Source organism: Alligator sinensis, unplaced genomic scaffold (genome assembly GCF_000455745.1).
Source record: "Alligator sinensis unplaced genomic scaffold, ASM45574v1 scaffold1046_1, whole genome shotgun sequence".
Lineage (NCBI taxonomy): Eukaryota > Metazoa > Chordata > Crocodylia > Alligatoridae > Alligator > Alligator sinensis.
Genome location: NW_005842174.1, coordinates 2,032,775 through 2,056,445, shown reverse-complemented (window position 1 = coordinate 2,056,445; position 23,671 = coordinate 2,032,775). Strand labels below are relative to the sequence as shown.

At 44.3% G+C, this 23,671-nt stretch overlaps 2 long non-coding RNA genes across 25 annotated transcripts in view; both read right to left on the bottom strand.

Annotated features, from left to right (window-relative positions):
• Positions 1 to 23,671, bottom strand: part of LOC112550654 — a 97,952-nt gene that overhangs the window by 29,010 nt on the left and 45,271 nt on the right. For 15 of the 24 annotated variants that reach the window (XR_003094598.1, XR_003094585.1, XR_003094584.1 and 12 more), the window contains 2 exons: positions 2,695 to 3,182; positions 543 to 2,609 (listed from right to left, as the gene is read on the bottom strand). This is a non-coding gene — a long non-coding RNA (uncharacterized LOC112550654). Of the gene's footprint in view, positions 1 to 542; positions 2,651 to 2,694; positions 3,183 to 23,671 lie in introns of all 24 variants that reach the window. The other 9 variants (XR_003094595.1, XR_003094606.1, XR_003094592.1 and 6 more) reach the window with 7 other exon arrangements.
• The window catches only part of LOC112550655, a 54,739-nt gene continuing 41,294 nt past the window's right edge, over positions 10,227 to 23,671 (bottom strand). Inside the window, exon 2 of the long non-coding RNA XR_003094608.1 lies at positions 10,227 to 19,988. This is a non-coding gene — a long non-coding RNA (uncharacterized LOC112550655). The remainder of the gene's footprint in view (positions 19,989 to 23,671) is intronic.

The following is a 23,671-nucleotide window of genomic DNA, read 5'->3' as shown; positions in this document are numbered from 1 at the left end:
TACAGTTGCTGATTTGGAGGAAAAAAAAAAAAAAAAAATCAGTGAAAATTAATTTACAGCAATTATCTCCAGCACCAGGCAAGCAGCGACATTTGTCTCGGAAAGGTGACGGAGATCAGGAAAATAATTTAACCTTAGTATGTGGCCAGTCTGTTTGGCATAAAAGGAGAGAAGTACTACCATAAATGGGTTTATAGCATATCTAGGCTGGCATATTTTTGACAGAGGATTGCTAAGGCTGATAGTGTCCTCCAGCCATAGCAGGCTTTTGCTGTTGAATGATTAGTCCCATGCCCACTGAAAATACCGTGCAGTGGCAGGATAAATGAGGTAAGTACCTGGGTTAACAGGCCATGTAAAGTTAGGATAAATATATCTATAAAAATACATTCTCCTACCTCAATAACTCTAAATAGTTTCAAGTTTCTTTCAAGATCTAGTTTAAAATCAGCCCTCTTCATATTTGAAGCTCTTCATAGACTCCATCCAGTCATGTCTTCTTCAGCTATCCCCACCACTCCCTCTTCTCCCCCAATACCTACCTCTGATCACTGCCCTGTTGCTGATCCAAAAATCTGGTCTAAAGTTTCTAATCTTGTTTGGTCCATGGCTTCCACCTGCACCAAATCTCCATTGCTATTCAACCTAGCAAGTAACAAGAAGTTGTGCAAAAGTTTGTGAACAAATGCAATCTGGAAAGAGTTGTAATCCAAACCCTTACACATGCTTAAGACTAAAAGCATTGGAAGAAAATCAGAACCAGTGTTTGCCAACATCAAAATCAAATGGCCAAAGTTTTCAAGTGATCTGTAAGTTTTTATTATCTATATTTTTTGGTGTGGGGGCACTTGGCATACTTTAAGGATACCTGAAAACCAGGCCTCAGCTATTATAATATGTAAAGATTATTATGTACAATTATAATATGTAAAAATCACTGCTTACATTTGAAAATCTCACCCAGAATAATTATTCATAGATTTGCATAGTTTTCAAGACCAGAAGGAACCAACAGATTATCTAGTCTGATCTCATGCATAGCTCCGGCTGTGGCACGAGTATGAATACTGAACGGCTTGACCAGTTCTACGCAAAACAGCTTCTTGTGAACGGATGATCAGCAAGTCAAATGTGTGTAGAAATAAGTCAGTGAATAATTACAAGCAACTAAACTCAAAATAATAAATGGATAATACACCCATTTGGTGAGGAGATGGAGCCGTGAACTCTTTTCTTCACTATTAAATTATTCATTCCATATCCCTTAAAAGGGCTATAAATTAGCACATAGTTATAATGGACTTAAGCAGCCTTGATGATAAACTTTGCAGAAACAGATATCTTGGCATTTGGTGGAAGCGTATGTGATGCCCAGTACCAAAATGTTGCAATGACAAACCTTGCACGACTAACAAGAATTGGTAAGCCATCTGAATGTATAAAAAGAAATAAAAAGAATGCCAATTAAAATATGGATGTACTGTCAATTTAGAGTAATATGTTATGGGTCACAGCTGTAACCCAAGGTCACTGATTGGGACCTAATTGGGGTTGTCAGCATCCCCTGGTACCTTTATATGGTTGCTCCAGTCACCCACTTGAAGACTGAGCTATTGCTTTTTGCTGCCATTTTGCTGTTTGTCTTCCTCAGTCTCCAGTGAAGATTTTTAACTCCTTAAGAGCATAAATCTCTTAAGATCCTAGGCCTTTCTCTCTGACCCACTCTTCCAGCATGGCTTTGTAAGAGATGGCAAATTACATATTGCAGCTGCATTAAAACAAAATGAGTTCATCACCATTTTTAAATAAGGATGTCATTTGTAAATGCTTTATTCATAATTAATGAAATTATTACTGGATGTAGCCACATTCCTCATCCGTGTATTATGAGATATGTTGTAAAGTGCATTAGTAAAAAGCCTTATAGATGAGGCTGACAACGCTACTGTGAAATGCATTACACGACGTACTGTAGCTATTGTTAAAATAATCTTTGTGCAAGATTTCGAGTTATCAGCCTAGCCAGGGGCTGATCGATGGTGTAAACATTCATAATTAATCATAGGATAATGTTGATAATTAATTAATAGTAAATGATGATCTGGGGGGGGGGAAGGTTTAAGTCAGGATTATGCTAATGTTCATTGTTCACTGAATCATAAAAATCACAGATGTTAATGTCCCCTTCAGTTATCTCAGCCACGTGCCCCTACCAGGCATCGACTTTTTCTTTTTGGCCAGTGCCACTTCTAAAATCTACTGGCTGAACGGGTTTCTGTTCACAGAGTGCATGCAATACAGAGAACTGATGCAGCAGTCATGGCAATGCCAATGAGGCGCTTGATTGTAGAACATGAAGAATGAGTTAAAACCCATCCACCCCGCTGAAACAGGTCATGGGAAGCCAAAATGCACGGACTGGGGGAACCTCAAATAAACTTACACTGAAGTATCCGAAATGGAGAACTTGCCTTCACGGTGTTTTCTCCTTTATGTGGGGCTTCTTCCAGCAATGTAGAGAAACTACTATATTTGCACACCTCTTACCTTGAGCCTGGAAGACGCGTGTTGCGCTGCTCCGACGGGCTGTGACGCCCCGTCACACAACCCTGACACAGAGGGAAAGAAGAACATTCAGAGCTGGTGAGTCCTTCAAAGACAAGAGAACAAGTCACATTTCTCAGCAGATATTACCCTTGTTTTTTGGTTTGGTATATGCTAAGTGATCCCAATCCCAGCATGACAGCGTGGTCTATGCAGTGTGTGTGCATTTGCCTGGAAGGAAGGAGAAGTCACAGGTCAGTGCCAAGTTGCAATCCAAATGGACTCCGGAAAGCGTCCGCAGCTGGAAATGGGCCCATGCTCTGGATTCATGCACCTTGGAAGGAACTTTCTTAGAGCTGGCAGAGCTCCAGCCCGACGGGATGATCCTCTGGCAGCGTTATCTGAGAGAGGTGTTATCTGAGCAGGTGTCAGGACTGACAGCCAGGCCGCACAGCGCCAGCTGGACTCTTCCACCTGACCCCTCTGGAAATAGAAGTGGGGCAGTGTCTAGTGTCTAAAGAAAACAAATCAGATCCTCCAGAGAGCTTGGGCTTTTCCAGCCTCGCAGCAGTCCAATTTCACATGCCTATTTGCAAGCACAAGCGACTGCACCCTTTGCAAATCTGAGAGTTGCTGATCTGGAAGCAAAAATGGCTGTATGAAATAAATGGGCTGGGGCTGGAACAATCTGTCCTTAAAAGATGAACAATGAAAGCCACTGGAAAAAGCTCCCGAATTCAAGTCATTTATAACTGGGTGGGTAGTGTAACAAGCAGGATATTTTGCCAAACCATTCTGCACTAGCAAAGTGGACAGTCTATCAGGATGGGAGATGTGTGTGTTTTTTCCCCCCCCATCTCCCATTTCTTTTTTAAAGTGTTGGCTGGATACTTGCTAGAACTCAGGTCCTTTATAGGTAATCTTAAGCCATAGGTGTAAAATATATCTGCCATTTTCCTACCAGAAGGATCGCACATGTTGCGAGGAACATTACATTTTGCGGTTCGGTTTCCGACACCTTCGCAACTCACCACCTTTATTAAAATCCTAAATCCTTAAACCATGTTAATACCCTAGTAGCTTTCCATCCTCTAGAAATGCACGAAGACAGCTTATTGACTAGCACAAGAGCAACATTTACTGAGAGCGAAGAGAAGCAATTGTTAATTCTGGAGTTCTCTTGATAAAGAATTTAATATCAGGAGCTTTTTCTTGGAAAAATAGACTCTGAACCAATACACAAATTACCTTCTCCCCCTTCACTCCCCTTTTTCAATTCTACCTTTATTGGGCTTATTAACTTTTCTTTTTTTTTTTCATTTCAAATCCATCTCCATGGGCAGTTGCATGAAGAGGTCACCAGGATTTGCTTTGTGGTAGCCCTGCAGACAGACCGTCTCTGATCTCACTTACATTAGTATCAATTATTTACCGTAGAAATGCTTAATCATGAAAGCAAGGTTACAGGGCCATGCTATGCCTTTTCTAGGGGAACACGCATCCCGTATTATTCTTGGCTTCCTGGACCACTATACTCTTAGCATCTCTGTAGAAGGTGTTGCCTTGAGTTACTTTCCATCTCTTGGTACTTCAAGATAAGATCAGTGGTTGGACAGTCACATCTCTCATTTTCCCTGCAGATGTAGTTAAATAGTAGGATCACATAGGACAAGGCCTGCAAAGAAGAGTGTGGATCTATATATTACCACCACAGCATTTAGCTCAGAGCTTTCCAATCCAGCTTCCTTTTATTTCCTTCCTCACTTGTTGGCGATTGAAAAACTGAGGAACCAGTTACATTAGCAAGAGGCAAGTATGCATCAGGCAGAGGCTATGTGAGCTGGCTATATGTGCAGCTCCCAGGATGGGATTACATCTAGGGCTTGTGGAGACCAGATGTAGGGCAGCCATTTTTGCCCAACTTCCTGGGGCAGGGGTTGTGTTTGCTTCCTCTTCCTGCTGCCTCCAAGGTCTCTGGGATTTGCAGTCCAGAATCACAATAGCAGGACTCTGCAGAGCTGCTTATCACTTCCTCTTCTTGCTTCCAGGTGCCTCTGGGATTTGTAGTCCACAGTCACAGCCAGCAGTAAGTTTTTAGCAGGGCAGGACAGCTCTGTACTTGGGGGAAGGGAATTTTAACCTCCCCCTCACTTCCTTGGCCCCAAACCCCAGCCAGGGTTTGCCTGGGAAGGGGGCAGTCCCTGCCTTCCCCCAACCTTTCTCTGCTGGAGCAGACAGCCCAGCCCAGCCCAGCGCTAGAAGGAAAGCACACTGGGATGCTGGGGGACTGATTTAACATGAACCAGGAAAGGGTCTGGGCCAGAAGTTTCATAAACCAGTTTGACCCAAATCGGTTAAGTCTGATACGACATTCAACCAGGTTTATCTTAAACCAGTTTCAGCCATTTTGAAACTGGTTTAAATGTGCACTGAGCTTCTGTTCTGTTACAGGTTTAAACCAGTTTCTGATCACTTAAACCAGTTTATGTGCAACTTCTGTCCCTAGCCTTAGAAGCTTTAGCTACAAAGAGCATTCACATGCATGGCTTGCCTTTAGAGGGGGAACACAACTCAGTGACCTAAACCAGAGGCTACTAGAAGCGAAAGGTGCCAGGGAGGCAGCCCTCCAAGGCTGTGCATCACAAATCACCTGCAAACATAAGGTCTGTTCTTCGAGAGTTTTGCTTAGCTTTGAGAAGTCTGTGCAAGCTTCCTTAGCTATGACAGAACTGCTGTAAAACAATAGGGAGCCTGACACTTTGGTGCATGTTAAAGGTGTGGGAAGAGGGAGCGTGCATGCGTGAGAGCAAGAGCGAGCGAGCGAGCAAGCATGTGCAGATCAGGAAGATTGTTCTAGTTTTGACCTCCTGCGAGTCACTTCATTAACCCTGACCCTGCTTGACCCTTTTACTGTTATATCAGCCCAACTGTTTATTTTCTTCATAGAACTAAAACCTAAATCGATCGCCTTTGCCTCAAAGCCCTTTATGCAGTCTTGGCTTCCAGTCACAGCCTTGCTGCTAATAACAGGCCCAATGCAAATCAAATATCTGGGAAACAGGAAGGTTCAGTACAACCATCCCCTCCCCTGCCCCATCCCTTCTGTCTATCAAAGCTCCAGCCATTGCCCTTTTTAAAGTAAAGAAAATATATATTTATAATCAATAGCTGCGTCTTGCCGGGGATTTAAATATTAGCCAGATCTGTAGCACCAGATTTATTTGTATGAAAACCTTCCCCTTCTTGTTTAAGGAGAGATATTAATTATAGATGCAAACCCATAAATCTTTGGGCTTTAGGTGAGGCATTTGCTGGATTATAAATATGAATTGGAGATGAGGGTCCTGATCTTCATATTATTACTAGTCTTATTACTTACCGAGTTGTTTTTTTATATGATCAGTATCTTTAGATGGGTCAAACATTGCTGGGGAATGGCAAGCAAAGCTTTCAAAGGGTGCACACATGTTGAATTTATTAAAAGATTTCCCTTGCTAACCTCCCTCTCCGCTGCATTTCACAGTCCAGAGAGTCATTAAACATCATGTTCAGATCCCCTTCCCCCTCTCCCAGTCCAAACGCTGGGCCTTGATTTCATTGCATTTCTTCTGCCAGATCATATCAAGCCTCCTAATGTTTATTAATAATGTCTGGTATAGTCTATTGACAATGTGCCATTGTTTCTCTGAAGTCCTGCTCCCAATGCACACCTTAGCATGCAGCAAAACCAGGCACTCAGAAGGCCTTCAATAGGGCTCAATTCTTCATTGAATGTGACAGTTTCCTTCCCTGTTACTTATTAGGGTGCACCAAGGGGCACCAAAGGGATCCTGTGATATGCTGAGTGCTGCTGGCTCATACTAAAAGAGTTGAGCCATAGCACTCTTCCAAATACATCAACAGCTTTGATGTGGTAAGCATCAAAACTTGATACACGTGTAAGCCAGGTTCCTAGGATGTCCTGAGGGCAACAGGAGCTGCATGCTCCAAGACAGGGCTATGTAATACTTATAAGAGTAGAAGATCTTAATAAAAATAATTAAAAAAAAAAAAAAAAATCACTCAAACCATTCAGGAAGTTGCAGTGAAGCTCTGGGGTTTTAGTGCATAGTCCGCGTTGTTACCGATGTAAGGGCTCAGTGTTTTCCCACCACAGTTTGGATCTCCGATGCCCTTCGATGCTGAAGCCATCTCAGTTTTCTTCAGGTGACCGAAGCAACAAAGCCATACATCGAAGACAAGAGTTCAGAAGCGCCTTATAGCTCCATTGAAAAGCATGGAGCTAGCATGAATTACACCAGCTGCGGATGCTCGATGGCCAGTGCGCTACAGCTCCGCTCACGTGCTAACACAGCAAATTGCTACCACAAAATGAAATCACAAGAAGGGATTTGGAACTAGGCATATATAACGCCTTCCAGTGAAATTAATAGGACAATGAACACCAGGATTGTAAACATGGTGCACTGTTTAAAGTCTGCTTTTCTGAATTAGACTCTCTTGCTTAAATAAATTAAGTGAGCTGTCGGGATATTAAATGATTTAACACATTCTGAAGTTTTGCCAGGGATTTCTAATGAAAATGCCCTCCAATATAATACGCTGGATAAATTAAAACAGTGAAGTGTTTTAATAAACAGTCTGTTGTTATGGCGTACCGCATTAAAGTAATATTTATCTATATGGTAATGATGTTGCCCTGGTTTTAAACATTTTTATTTGGTTCGAGGTTTCAGATAAAATATAAGCAATGCATTTAAATTCGTTCCAATCTGCAGGCTGTGTACAATTACCGGGCCAGTTCGTGCTGCCAGTGAAATCAATGGAAATTTTGCCACAACAGCTTAACTGGGAGTAGGATTAGGTTTGGTCTTTGGTCGAGCATGGACAGCAAGCTCAGTGACATACAGAACAGAGAAGGGAAATGTAGTCCCAGCCTCCACGGGCTTGGATAATGAGCCCCTAGTCCTACACTTGGACCAATTTGGACAAATCCTGCTGTCACTATAAAGTCAAATTAACCCTAAGACAGACAGTGCTGGGGCTTCACAGTCTATCCTCATTAATTCAACTGCAAGAAGTCCAAATATCTTAGCACCTTCCTTTCCTAAGGAGCAAAAAACAGAAGCAAGTCCTGAGCAAGAGCTTCTGAGTTTGGCCTTAGAAGGAATAAGTCAACAAGGGCCCAGTTTTAATTAGTCCTGATTTCTGGGTATCAGCTCTTATTTAGCCAAAGCAATCCATCATTACAGTTGTTCTCTTCGAAGAAGGTGCCCTGAAATACCTGCCTGGTGGCCACAGTAACCAAGAGAAGATGGCTGGTTAAAACCCGTAACCAGCCAGATGCAAATTATTCCATTGGCTGGGATTCACAAAGGCATGAACAAATGAGTTTCAAACCAGCTGGCAAATTCTTTGCTCACTTGGGAAGTCAGTAGCACTAATCTTGGGACGGTTTGTGCGAGAGGAATGCAACCTGCCCCTGCCGCTCTTATGATGCTGATGCTCCTTTCTGCAGCTTCCCAATTCCTACATTTACCTAAAATTTGCTCAAGTGGATATGAAGCGTGGTGTGTCCTAAATGCCGCGTCTCACATGTCTGGCAAAAGAATAAAAGCTTCACAGCTCACTCTGTTTCCATAATTTCCGGGCTTCACGCATGTACCTTATCTAACTAGACATTTTTACTTACAGTTTTAGGGACTTTTAAGTGATATAGGTGAGTCGCTTCCTCTACAAAGCCTATAAAACTTAAGTATTAGCTTGCCTGGGAGATTGAAAACAGGATAAAGAGCCTCTAACTTATGAGTAGGGTCTGGATTCGGCAAGGGGTTTGGGTCTGCTGGCATTTTGTTTGTGCCTACCAAGTGTGATTGAGTTATGATCAATTATATTTAGGCTACTACTGGTTTTTATTTCCAAGGTCAACCCCTCTGGATTTGTCAAGATAAGGTGTAAGAGTGGATTCCCCCATGTTGAATACAGTAACTATCGAGTTAGAAAATCATCATTTGTACAGTTTGGAAACTCTAAGAAGTTTTAGTCCTGGAAGTGCGAGCCCTTCCACGTGTCACTCAGATTGAAGTTCCCCATGGTCATGTCATTTTTCCCCTACACTTTATAGATAGATGCGTAAGAAACTTGTCATCCTGTTCTTTAGCGTGATTTGGTGATCTGTAGCAGACGCCAACCAGCTCCGCGTCTTGTGCTTTATCTATAAGCACTCAAGATCATTTTATTCCAAGTTGTCACCGGCTCAGAAAACAGGTTATGGCATTTTTGATAAAGTGCCACACCTCCTCTGGCTTTTCCCCACTCAATCCTTCCTAAATAGGTTATAACCATTGATTTTAACATTCCTCTTGTGTGAATCTTTCCACCAAGCTTCAGCAATACCAACGAGGTTGAATTTATCCCTGTAAGTGTGCAATCCCCATTCCTCCTGTTTATCACCTCATTCCTTGCATTGCCAATGAAAGGATTTCTTTTCTTTGTGGCCTTGGGTGTCTTGATTAATTTGGTCCTCAACTTCTTGGCTTTGTGCTAAATGAGCGCTCTGCCTTTTCAGCCTCTCCTATTGCTATTAGTCTGACACCCTCTCGACTAGTTTAACCAGCCTGTTCTCCAGAAAACTGGCTTCCTTTCTCTAACCATGCATACCATACAACTTACTTACAGCTTACTGTACAACTTAATGCATGCTTTAGTATACTGGTGATTTTAGTCCACTCATACAGCCACAGAATCACTACAGAAAAAGTCCATTATTGTGTGCACCAAAAACAGCCTGTTTGAGTCATAGCTCATGCCAGAAGGCAGAGCAGCATGGGAAAGCATGTTTAAATGATGCTCATTTCCAGGTCTGTGAATCTGGCACTTTTCAAGACCACAAACTATGGTGAAGTGGCTACGGCACCCCAGCCTGAAGTCGCACAGAGAGAGAGCACAACGCTTAAGCTAAGCATTGTGGCCAAGATGCCTCCTCTACCACTTGCTTCTCCTCTCTCTCTCTGCTATCGTTTCACGTAGAACAGCACATCTCGGCCACAGGCAATGAAACACTCACGAGTATGACTCACGAGAATAATAAATTTGCTTGTGAGCTGATCTATTATGCTCCCAGAAGATGCCTGTGCTCACTTTAAGACACATTAAAAATCAGGAATGATGGCAATTGTTTCACTGCCAGTCACAAAAGAGTTTGGGGCCAGGTGGTGGAATGAGAAGCTCCTGGGGCTTTTTTAAAGCCGTTTGTATAGCTCACACCAAAAATGCATGTTATCATAAGTGAAAGAGGAGCATCATTCTCCTGTACTCTTATAGCAGAAGCAAACGAATACAGCCCATGCAGGTACAGCCCATGCAATGCTCCTAGCCCAGCAGCTGGGTTGTCCCTCTATTTCCAAGTGAACCTCTATTTCCACCCCGCACCTCCAGTTGAGCTATTCTAGGGAGAGGACGGCAGTACAAGAGCACAGGGTATGAAGCATGTAAAATAAACCAGTTATAAAATAACCCCAGGCTGCTCTGAATTATGTATTCTCACTGCTAGGAAATGCTCACGTTTGGTTATTTCCTTCCTGTCTTACTTCTCAAAACATCCCCTCCCCCTTTCATTTTCTGGGCTTGTGGGTTTCCTCTCATTCCCTTTTGCTGTTTGCTGCACAATTCCTTCCTTAGTGTTTTTTTTTTTTAATTTGGGGTATTGTGAGTGAAGAGTCCCATAGTCTTTCCAACCTAGTGAGGAGGGCTTTGAACTAGGTTTTCGGGGGAGGATGGAAATAAGAGGCCACAGAGCAGGGTGGTCTTTTTTAAGGCTTGGGGACAGGAGGAATACTGGAAATCTGAGCCAGATTAAGACAGAAACTGGGAGATTCTGGGAGAGATGCCTGGAGACCGTGCAGCTGAAAGTTGGCCACATGCTGAAGCATATGCACACTTGTGTGCCCAGCGATTTTTTAAATACAGCCTTCCTGCACAGCCGCATCGAGTGCAAGTGCGATGGCAGTGATGCATCACACTCTCATATACTTCCATGCATTTAAGCTTGTGGACCTGCAAACTGCTGGGAAACTTTGCCTGCTAGGGATAGAAATGAAGCTTCAAACGTCATCCCTTTTGTGAGTCTTGTCCCCAGAGCTTATTTATTACGTGCTAATCAGGTCCGAAAAGAAAAACGATTCAACTGAAATGCACTGGTTTTGGTCAGCCAAGAGTGGAGACATATAGGAAATATGCTTCCCATATTTCTCTTTGGACCAGCTTCTCCTTCCTTCTGTATTTTGCCTTGGGGAGACTAACTACTGCTCCAAGCTTTAAAGAGCCCTAGGGCTGAGCACCGAGCAGGTACCCTGAGACACGCACGTGTTACCGCTCTCCCTCGCTGGTGAGCTCTAGCACATTTACTAGTGACTCTCAGCAAGTCACAGCGCTGGTCAGATGGTGCTAGCTGTCTCTCTCAATTCCATCTGCTGCATTTCATTAAGACAGCTGCAGCTGCATTAAATACTTCCCTTCGACTTCTTTTGCAGGCAGGCAATTGCTATAGGGAAGTTGAGCACTCATGAGGCAGCAGTGGCAAATGGGAGATGAATGGCTCCTAAATTAATCCCTCTCTTAAGGAGTGGTGCCCTCAATGAGAAAAGTTTCACACTCCGCTGTAAGCCTCCATTAAAGTAATAAGAGCCGGTATCATTTTTCCAATAAAACTGATTATTGTTCAGATGTAGCAATAGAAAAGCTCCCTTAAAGCCAGTCAGCAGCTGGATAGCTGTGCTTTGGTTTTGGTCTCTCCCTTAAATAAAGATGCATCAGCCTCATTCAAATAATAGCAGTGCTTTTAGTGAAGACTTTTTCAAGCGAGTAAATGGTCATATTGCCTACCCTGCTTTCAGGGCAATAAAGTAAGCCCCTATTTGCAGCTGAACAGGGGTTTATCTGGTCACTTTTGACCATCTGCTTTCATTCATTGCCAGCACTGACTCTAATTGCTTCCTGAACTGAAAGTCTGAACACTAAAATTCAGCCTAGATTGCTATTTTATATCAGAGATATATTCTCTAAGTCACCTACAAAGAAACAGGAGAGTACCTTTACCTGGAATAGAGAAGAAAAACAGAGAGAAGCTTTAAACAGAACTAAAGGAAAAAGGACCCAAATTAGCAGAAACCTTGCTACACTGCAAAGGTAACAGCAACTGCCTTGGCAGCATGTATGTATGTATAAATCCCCCATGTGGCCTGAATTTATAGCAGATTGAGGGGGCACGGCTAGTAACTTCACACTGCATTGGTCAGCCCATCTGCCAGCCTCCCCTGTCCGATCCACCAAAAAGCTGAACGAGGTGTTTCCGGAGGATTGCTGGAGGACTGGGAATTCTCCATGTGTTTTGAATGAGAAGGGGTGGTGAAACCCATACAGATGTTTTCCATTTGGATACGTTCCTATTACCTTTCGGTTAGCCCCCAGCACTTGAATGGGTTTACAGGGCTTTTATATGAAGAACCTTTGTGAGATCAAGAATAATCCCCTCTGATTAGCTTGTAATTAAAAGCAACATCAGCAAGGGCTGGATGGTGCCTTCTCTTGGGGGGACAGCTATAAATCTCCACCACCTCAGCTCAGCCAGGGGATCAGTGGTTTGGGGGGGTGGGGGGAATGGGCTTTTATTAGGTGCAGAGCAGTCTGGGTGTGGGGGTCTTTAGTTTTGGGGCTTCATTTGGCATTACTGCAATTTAGCACATCTGAAAGCTGGGGTCATATTGCAATCTGTTGTTTCTAGTGGGCAAAAAGGTGTTAATGATGCATCTTTAAGTTTCTGCAATGATTTTTTTCCAAGGAAGTTGCTCTGGTCAGGAGTATTTTGTGACTGTAGCTGGGAAGGGAGATGGCCCATGCAGCTGTGTGTGGGAGGGGAAATATCCATGATAAATTCTTCCTGAGGGAAGGTGGTGTCCTCTCTGGACCAAGTCCAAGGAGCTTGCCTCCAATGCTTTCTGCTGAGTCCAGATCATTTGACATTCGTTATAAGTTTTGCTCGCGAAACCTCATTTTTAATTCAAACCTTTTATTTCCCCCCTAAAACCTCTAGATTTCATTAGTTTGCACTTAAATAAATATGGCTAGCATCGTCTGCAAGCTTTCCCGTGATTGTGTCATCAATTCCCCCTGTCACTTATGCAGGCCTGTGTCACACCTGGCACGGTGACAAGGAGACACTTTCACTTCTGTGACATGGCTGCAGTAGTCCAACCTGATTGGATGCTGCTAAGGGCTTTCATGGACTTTTTGTGATTAGGGACCTCAGTTTCAAGGTTTCAGGAAGAAAAAAAAGAAAACTCATGGGTTTGGGGTTGACTGTAAATTTAATTCCTGCATTTTAGTCATTTCTGCAACATGGGTCATTAACCATACATTATGGGTGGCAATTTTTCATAAGGGCTTTGCTACTGACACAAAGTTATATTGTCACAGCCCTGGCAGAGCCTGCCTGTGTCGACCTACCCCGGCTTCTCTGCGGCACGGGACATTTGTACATTGTGGGTTGGGGGATCTATAATTAGCCAGATTCAAGATCTTATCACAGAAAGGTCACCGTCTTGAGTAAAAATGTGACTAATGGCATATAAATGTCTCGCGGATGGTGACTTATGTCATATTTTTACATTAAAACACCTCCTTGTCTTGGGTAATATTCCAACTCCTGTTTCCCCACCCCATTCCTCTATCACTGCAGACAGTCAAAGGGTAAAGTAGTGCAGAATCCCACCAAGAAACAGCCTGGGCTTAAATAAATGCCATTTCATTCTTATTTATTCTTTTTCCATTTAAACGTTCTGGACATCCCTCTGTTTCAATAAGAAAGCTATCTGCAAAGGCCTATTGTTATGCAAGGGGGGGGGTACAATGAGCCTCCTTTAGTTAGGAAGGCAACTGAATGCCTAAGACCTGAGTAGTGGGGGCAATTAAAGCAAAAACAGGAATGAGAGTGAGGGTTAAAGGTTCATAACGAGTGGTCCAAGGTGGGACACCAAGCAATGCCTACTGGCCCTCAACTGAGCCCAAGGAGCCAGTGGATACCTCCCAGTGAAACTCTGCCCTGATACATGAGTAGATGAGGGGCTGGAAGATGGCCCCACAAGCACTGGGGATCCCCCCAGCAAGAGCCTCCTTCCTGGCTAGATAGAGGGTGAGCTTGGCTAGAGCCTGGAGGAGGTTGACCAGGAGATCCCAGGACTTGGAGGTTGACCAGGAGGTGATGGGTTGATCTGCAACCCATGGGTTGCAAGGTCATGGGTTGATCTGCAAAGGAAATGAGTCACTTCTGCTTTTCAGTGTAAATGTGGACTGACCTCAAGCCCTTTGTTGGAGGGGCTGAGTCCTAGTCCCTCAGTGCAGTAGTACTCAGCACCAACTGAGATCCCGAGGGGACAATCAGAAGAAAGTTCTCAACAAAGGCTCCTGATGCCAGTCAGGCCCCAGTCTTGAAAAACAGCGCAAGTAGGTAGGCTCCTTTAATATGCTTCAGAGTTTTATTTATATCTCCTTTGAATAAGTGCAGCTGATACTTAAGATCGACAGATTTAATGACAGCAAGCTGGCAAAATGCCAGAACTGCAAATAGCGCCACTAAAAGTCTTCGCTGCTATAAAATTTGTTTAATGTAAGAAATCATACCGTGCCAGTTTTTTGCCTGGCGTTTTTATAATTAGCAGGAGAAATCTCCATTTCATCCCTCAAGAGCAGCCAATGTTTTATGGGAGGCTGCCGTCTTTCAATGAAAAATGGAGGAAGGTTTTGGGGGGGGAGGGGGGGGAGGTTTTCTCCTTTCTTTTGAGGGGTAAGGGGATGTTAAGAGTGCCAACTTTGGAGGCGGTTTAAATTGCTTGCCTTTTATCCACCTCCAAAAACATGAGAAAACATGCTCCTACCTGCAAGACAAAACGTTACCCCTGTGTATAGCTGAACACTCAGCTGGGAAGATGGGAACACACTGCCCTTCCCAGTAAAAAGCATGTAGATCTTGATGGTTTTCTTGATCCATCCCTAAGTATCCCATTGTGCTCACATCTGCACTGGAGTCTTTCCACTGGATTTTTACCTGTGAGAATTAGCAGACTCTACCCAGAGACCTGAGCCACGTGCGACACTCTTCTTTCCTTTCATTTCCAGCACTGTCTTTCTCCCTCCATCACCCCTTGTAGGAGAGGCTGCTTTGTAACCCCCTAACAAGTCTTCTGCCCAGCAATACAGATGGCCGTTATGCTGCTGCTTGCAGCGTTTCTGATAGGGATGTTCATGCACTCTAGGCGAAGGAAGGCTTTGGATTTCACCCTTCTTTGGGTTGCTTTTATGCACATCCTCATCCATTCCCTTGGGTGTTTCCACACTTCTAAAAGCCAGGGGAGCTTGGCCACTGGTTTCAAAGGGATTATTAAGCCCATCATGTGTAAATGAGTTGAGTTTTCTGCCCAAGAAGTGTCAAATGTGTGCGAGTTACCACCCTCCCCTTCTACAACACCTCCTTATGGGCCTGATCTGACATTCGCTGAAACAAATGGGAAGACTTCGCATGCCTTCAGAGTTTGGTATCCGGTCATTCGTGATCCAATTATGTCCCACGTGCACTGAAGATGCTGCAGGATCTGGGCCTGGTGCTGTAAGAGCATAACTAATGATTTGAAGTTACCTTTTTTATTAAATGGACCATATAGCTAGTTACATTTTTAAATATCCCTATTGTATATAATATTATATATGATTTAGAGATAGAATTCAAGCTCCTGCAAACAGGACTTCTTTGTTCCTTTTCAGGTTTTTCCTTTTTATCTCCTGTGTTTCTAAAAGAGCTAAAATGTCACTAGCTGTTTTTGCTTAATAACCATAATGACAAATTACTCTAACAACATATAGTACAGTCTATTGCACCTTATGGCCCAGAATCATCTTTGTCAGCATCACTGAAGATGTCAGGGCTTCCCTGGGAATAGTACTTGCTAGTGAGCATCTGCCACCGCGCCTTCAGAGGGAGCACAAAAGCTTTGTTTGGGAAAGAGGACATTGCTCATTTAGCCCCATCCAAAGTCCACTGACCACAGGAGTCTGTCCATTGACTTCATGGACTTTTGAGCATGTCCTTTCTGAGCTGGGGGGAGGGGATGTTCTTTCCAGTGAAAAGGCAATGGATTATTTGAAATGATGATAAGAAATCATCAAGAGTCCAGAAAGATTCTGTGAATTTAGCATCAAGCACTTACTGAAACTACATACTTATAGCATAACTCCAGTATGGTTGCTCTCAGCGTCTGAGATTATCCATACCACCTAGCAGAGGATGCCCATTTTCCATTCCACAACCTCGGTCAGACCTCTAGCTTCTTTGCTTTTTTTTTTTATAATAAGAACTAGGCTTTTAATAAGAACATGCCTCCTGTTAATAAGACAGGATGTCTTTCCTTAGCTCATATGACTTGAAAGCCTTCACGCTGTTTGAACGTTCTCCATGCCCCTGAGCTGAAGTTGGCTTTGCTGTCACAGTCATTGCTCTTAATAACTGTGTGGACAAGCCCATTTCAGAGAGTCTTGATGAGTTCAGAGTTTCTTTATGTTTGGGGATGGGCACCTCTTACAAGTCTTCTTGCCACTTCCCCCATTAACATTTCAAACTGTTGCCTAGTCCAGAGAACAAAAGTTTGATAGCCATGCAGGCACAGGGATTTTATTCCAGTCTCCGCCATTCACTACCTCAGAGGTCTTGGGCAACTTCTTTACCACTACTATGCTTCAAGCTAGCCATCTGTGCAAGGGATATAATACACCTCTTGCTTAAAGGGAGACTTAATTATACATTTATAAGTAACCCTGGGATCCTCACCTAAAAGCCATTGCTTGACATAAATTCAGGATATTAGAGAGATTATTATTTATCCCTTTTCCAGCAAAATATCTTGAGAAAGTAGCCTACAGCCCTGGATCAGATGATGGCACTCACATAAAACAGGGGTGGATGGATAGACAGAAAGAGAGAATAAAGAGAAATTGGTAAAAGAAAAAAAGAAAGGTTCCCAAGAGGTGAGCTATTTAAAAGGCATAAGCATCCAAAAAAGAAAAAGAAAACTATGATAAAGCAAACACCATCGATGTAAGCTCTTTGTGCTCTACATGGACTGTATCAGTCTGGTCTGTCCGTGCCTAACAGAAATGCGTGCACCAGAAAATCAAAGCCATAAGGGGTAATTATCATAGAGACAACTGCAAGTGAATGCTGAATGGGCATGGAGGCCAACTGCTTTCATACCCTTGCACTTGGTCCTCGACTACAGCTAAAGCAGCCCATGATATACCTTTAGCTATTCACTGGATAAATAGACAGCATCCAACATTTTGCAACAGCACTAAAACCTTCACCTAGCAAAGCATGTATGATTAGGCCCTCAATCCCAAGGAGGTGTATGGGATACCAGAAGATGTTAGGGAGCATTTGAAGCCAATGGTGTACCAGTGTGCTAATTGCTAAGCACATGCTTAAGCGTTTTGCTGTATCAAGGCCTGAACTGGCACCGTATTTCCAAGCAGAAAGGAAGTAAGGGAAATATTTCACTGGAATTTGATGCCAAAGATGCCGACTCAAGTAGTTCTTCTTGTTCTTTCAACTTTTGAGTCTTTCCCCCTTTTTCTAATATGTTTTCCCTAAAGGAGCATGACAAATTGAGAGCGTGGGGCATACAATCCCAGTGAAAAGTCCACACGCAGACATTTATCTACTGAAACCAGGGTAGCTCCCTCATGAAAAAGCGAGTGTGTCTTGTTCGATTGCTTCTTCACAGAAACCTGAAAAGTTGCGGGGAAGTGAATCCTTTGCTGATATGGTTTTGAAATCATATCTGATCCGCATGATGTATGAAGCTGCAGCATCACTAGTACGGGGAACTGGCAGGGCTTTCCGAGAGGCAGGAGAAAATGAAGCTGATTCCTTTAAAGACAAGTTGCTACTTGCCCTATTTCAGGGCAATAACCAGTTCATGTGTAAAGAGGCACCTTGTTTGCAGCAGGAGCATTTAGCCCTGAATTTCACACTTCGTTAGTCTTAGGGTTCCCTGAAGGCTCCTTTAGTGCTGCTGGGGGGATTTGACCTTGGGAGAGGGTTGCTGATGTTTGTGGAGGAGCGAGTCTGAAGGCTACATCTCATTTTGTCTCTGGCTACAGAGGTTATTATGTGCAGCTGCACTCTGCCCATTGGGACACCCTGACACAGTACGCACTGTAACAGCAAAGGCCTAGGTCAGGTGGAAAAGGTTGTTTGGGAAAGGTTACTGCTGCTTAGATGCAGACTTTTTTTGGTGGCATCTCAGAAGCGCGCTCCTGAAAGCCGGAATTAAGTTAACTCTCTGAAGACGCGAGCGGTGCAGGAGAAGGAGGCGGCGTGGCAAGCACCCCTCCTAAACACCTCTCTGGGGCACAGCTCTTGGTATAGGTCTGCATTCACAAAATCACTCATGCAGGCTTATATTTGAATCCCAGTCCTAGAGATCATGCATGGCTAATTCATTAAAAAAATGCACATATTCAGGATGTTAGAAGCAACTACAGTGCCCTCCATGGAATTTGATGCAGCTGCTTAAAGCACCCAGATGTTACCGCCTCAGAGGTTTGGACAGTGAATTGAGGGACATTTTAGGCTATACCTTTCTTCCTCTGTAAAGTTGTGGTGCTCAATGTAGCAGATGATCGGCAGCCTGTATTTTCACTTGTTTTATTTCTTCGTGGTGAAAAAGCCACGCACAGTCATTAGGGTGCTTTGAAACCGTGAGCCACTTCAAGTGATTTTAATGAGAGCTCTTTTCTCATCCGGGGAGAAACGGAGAGGACTATCCCATAGTCACCAGAATTTGATTTTTTCCACCCATTCCCAAGCTAGTTTGGAGGCTTCATGTTTTCACTCACCCCTTCCTTCTGGTCCCATCCTGTACATCTCCCTTAAATTGGCTGGCCACTTAGGCTTGTCCAAGCGTCCTGCTATGAATCAGCCCCTAATGGCTCTCAGGAAAGAGCCAAAACCTTCCCATGGGGAAGGGAAGGACTCAAACGAATTTCAATGGGAGCTGGGAGAATGGAAGAATTTCAAATGAATTTCAATGGGAGCATTTCAATCCTTTGATTTCTGCTCTTTTCTTTTCTAGATGCCAGCTTCTACGGACCAAGGCTAAGTACTGCGCTGACATATAAAGAGTGAAGAATTGCTCACTGGGTGCAGAGCTAGGTGAGCGCTGCAACAAATGACTCATGAATACGCAATCCAATTTGAATTTTGATGGGACTCTGATGCTACTCTTTCCACAAATAGTCTGGCTTTCCTAGAATGAGTGGGTAGGCAAATTAATTTGTAGTGCAGATGCCTGAATGGGCATTCAAAAGCATGGTGAATTTGAAACACTGGAGCTGAATATCCGCTCTGAAATTCAGATTGGCATTGCTTAATTCTATGCATAACATCACCCAGTTAGGAGAGAGTTGCAGCATCACATGGTCCATGTTATTCCTTGACATAATGTGCATTTGTAATGACAGATGCATGGACAGTCTGCAGGCGATAAACCCTTTCCTATGAGGAATCCAGAGACGGTTGTGACCACCGACGCCATGCGAGGACGTTGTGCCTTGCAGGCAATTTGCAAACAGAAGACGAGATGCAATTCATTCGAGGAGGCTGCACGTCTGAAAGGGCCCCAAGTCTCAGTGGCCTAACTTACTAATTACAAATTGTTCACCCAGCTTAATTCAGCATCCTGTTTTGCTGAGCTACAACCAACTGTATAATGTCCTGTTAACCTACTGGGCTCATCTCCAGAGCTCCGAGATGTACTTGTAGTGCTCAGCCTCCTTTGCTCATTTCTTCATTTTCCTTATTCTTTTTCTTCCAGAAATAAAAACAACACATTTTCAAACCTGACCAGACCTGAAGATTTCTTTCCTAGCACAGTTTTTTTGCTGGGGCCAAACTTGAGAGCCCAGGCTGTGATGGAGAATGCTGCTCCAATGATGGTTTAATTAGCTGAGAAAAGATTTGATGGATCATTCTGGTTGTAATGCATATTTTTGTGCCTGTGACGGACAATTTCTGCGGTAAGACTCAAGGACGGCAAGTCTTTCAAGAGGTCACTTATGTACAGGTTTTTATTTCCAGAAACAAAGGGAAGTTTGCATGGGTGATCTGAGAAAGATTGAAGGGCTTTGTTCTCAAAGGACCGAGGCTTGAAGCCATAAAGTATGAAATACAGGAGGGAAAGCCGTGTTGGGGCAAACCTACAATATCACATTAGACTTTAAAGCTGTTCCAACAGACTAAGCATCTGAGAAAGAATCATCGAGCACAGAGCGGTTGGTGATAAGTTGGCCCTCTTATCGGCAAGCTGTCATCTGTCTTGAGTGAGAACATTTTGTCCACCCTACCAAAACAAGTCAGAAAAATTGGATAAAAACAAAAATATAAATCAGAACGGAAGCTGGAAGCAGAACTTTAAATGATGGCAATTTCCTGGCAAGGATCATTGTACAACTAAATGTCAGATGTGACAGGAAGAATTATACGTTCAACCCGAGGTCGGGAATTACGTGCGAGCACACAGGGGCCATACAGGCACCCCTGCCGCCCCAGGCACGGGTTGGGGCATAAGCATCATATGTCGCATCTATAGGTCCCCTCGGACAGTATCATGCCACTACAGTAGAGATCCGAGCCTGTTTCAGTTGGAAAGCGCCGTCCATACTATAGAGCTATTTATCCCACCCCCCGAAAAGGTTCAAGTGCAGAATCTAATTGCATCCTGTGCAGACCCTAACTTTGCAGCATCTGCATTGCATAAACCTCCCATTGACTTCAGCTGCAAGGATGCTGTCATTGCTGAGCCAACCCCTTCGTGTTTCCAAAGACGAATAAAGAAAAGTCTCGGTGCTTGCCACTTGCTTCTTTATCCAGCCCATTGCAACGTGCTTCCAAAACTACCCGCTGCACTGGGATGAACAGGGTGCTCGGGACCATGAGTGCTAACATGCATGGGAAGACATCTATTGAGCAGGTTCATAATCCCCCAGTGCTTGCATATGTGCATATGTGCACATGAAGCAGAATGGCTGCTACTGCTGCCTTTTGGGGCTTTGGTGGGTAAAGCCTGAGCAAGTTGTGGAAGGAAGATTTTTACACCTGTGGTATATTGTGTGCCTCCATCCATTCCTCCAGGAGCTCTGTCTCCGAAGGGTGAGCTTTGGGCTATACTCATAATTACAGCATGCTGTGCAGATCATGAGCAGTGTGAAAATCACAGGTATACCTGGGCCTCCAATCTGAGGGGGAAAAAATGCCTCTGATCCATAGACATGATATTAGGGAATTATCAACTGCAGAGCAAAGCAGCCCCTCTGCAATACTAGCGAGTTATTACTCCCCAGATCATAAGCCAAGAGCCCAGGGACATGAAACCACTCAGAACGAGAGCCCTGCTGCAAATGTAGGACTTCGGAGCAGTAGAAGCTCAAACACCTTATTTTAAAGATGAAGAAATAGAGAAAACACGGCACAGTCTGCGAGTCCATTAACCAGACCGCACCTGATTTTTCTTAGCTTTTTTCTCCGTCACTACAGCAAACCTAACACAGTGTTGCAATCACAGCAGCCGAGTTTACATTGCCGTGAGCAAAACCTGAATCAGTTGCTGAAAAATGAGCTCTTCGGGTTCATCAAACACTGTGCTTCCATCAGCAGTTAAACCCCAAGACACGTAATTACATGTCTGTAGACAGGAGAAGAGGGGGGAGAAGTTTTGTGGTAGCCTCATATGGAGAGGGCCTTTCAAAATGCCAGTTCTGCCCCCAAAATATTGAAAATATGGAATCTACTCCAGACGGGATCCACTTGAGGATCCTTCAGACATCACCGGTGTCCAATAACTATATAGCTTGATGCTCGTACCGCCCAACTGGGTCAGGGCAGACACCTCCGATTTCACTAGGGGGTCCCCTTTCTGAGCAAATAGCTAAATTAGAAATGGTTAAAAATTGCTGAAAACTGTTAGCCAAGCCGCAGCGACACGCGAGGCTGGCAGAGCTTCAGCATCCTTGTTCAGAGATGCTCTGCAGCCCAGCGCAGGGGCAAAGTGTGATCCTGTTTAATGAGGGAGATAATTCAAGGTAAATTCAGAAGCAAAATTCAGCTGTGACTTGCCAGTATTTTAACCCTGCTTGCAACCTGTTGAAGGGCAAGACACAAGGATCTTTGAAGCCCGCGAATAAAGAAGCAAGCGGGCACCTCTGAGAGAGCCCGACCACAGCAGACTCGGGTTTGCTTTTTGTGTAACTCCTTTGGCTGCATTGGCTCAGCCCTACCATTCTCCTAATGCCACTTAAATGGACTAATTAACTTGATTTATTTCCGAAAATTAATGAAGAGTGGATCTGCAGCAATTAATTTCCCCCTGCCCCTCCCATCTGCAACAGATCCAATCTGATGACCTTGAGGTCGCTCTACAAAGCCACCTTCGTCCCCAGGCATTGGCATTGCTGGTCTGGGGAATCGCCTGAAGAAGAAAAGGATTGAGGATTTTGAGCTGGCTGTTTGCTGCTGCCGGGCCACTCTGGATTGCATTGCTGCATCTGGGGCATTCATTTGCTAGCTGGCAAAGTTAAGCCCATTGAGACTATAGAGAGAGATGCACTTTATTTAGAGCAGAGTCTGAGTCTGTGCACATATGTCTAAATGAAGAAATAACACCTGAGCCTTTGCTGAAGCTCTACAAAAGGTAGGAAGATGAGCACGAGGCTTTCAAGCTGAATCTCCTGTTTTATAGGAAGCTCTTAGGGGGCAAGGGGCAGTGGGTGGATTCATCTGGATAGACCCTCCTTTCCTTCAGCATCCGTTCTCTGCCAGTGTGAGACAAAAGATGGGGTAGGTGGACCTGGGGCTCAACTTTGTAGGACATCTCTTGTGCTCCTGGGATGGGTTCTTAGGTACAACACCCTTGGAAGTATTTAGCAGAGCACTTGGGCCCGATAAAAAGGTCCAATTTGTTTGCAGCAGCAGCAGCGAAGGGCTGGGATAAAGGAAAGGAGCACATCAGCATCCAGGCAGCCTCTTTTGGGAAGGCCCTGGGTGCAACTCAAGCCTGCCTCAAAGGCAGAAGCCATGGAGGAGGTAGTGGCAAGCTCCTCTTTTGTCATCGTTTAGACCCTGGGCTCTTGCAAGGGTAATGAAGAAGGGGTGCAATCAAGCATCTGGTGTGGGGGGGACGCTGGGAGAATGAGCAGGCTGGATCTCCAGGACCTCTTCTCCTGACGTTACATGGTGGCGGATGCCCCACCACTTCTATTCCTTATTTCTCTGGAAGCCTTGGAGCCTGCAGTTAATCAGCGCTGTGTCGCTAAGCGCCGCTGCAAGTAATGGAAGTTTATTGCGGAGATTCAGGCAGCCTCAGCTCATAAAGCAAGACGCTCTCCTGTTCACCTAGGCGCGCCGTGCAGATGGCAGAGTGCACAGTCGTGGGCTTCACGGGCATATTTGACCCTTTGTGCGAGCAATCGTTAGCCCCTTCAGTCATTGCAATACCCTTTAGGAGCCCGCGATGGGCCGTTTGTGCTCTAATTTCACTTCGTGCACTACCATAGTGCTTGTGACTAAACAGTCTGAGCAAGCTGTCAGGGGCACGCCGGCTCCTGCCTCAGCCTTCAGAGGCACCCTGGAGTTGAATTTGTTTTTGACGTTCATTGCCTTTTTTTTAGTATGATCATATTCTGTGCCTGCGCTGCGCCACTGACAATAAATCCAAAGGAACCAGGTCCCGAATTTTTAAAGAGGTTTACCCAAGGGAATGACAATTACTTCTTCCTTCCAACACTGCAGACACTTGCTGGCACTTACACGTTCAGGTTTTGCTTTCAGAAATGCAACCGCTTGCCTATAATTATTCATCCTGCACTCTGGGGTGGGCAAAGGGGCTTTAATAAGTAAACTTGCAAAGATGGGGGAATGGCATAAATTGGTTTAGTTCTAAAGCATGGGCTTGAAGAATAAAACCGAGGTGTCGATAGTCGTATGTTTTAAAGCACAGCAGGCCATATTCCTGATGTCTTGTCTCGGGTA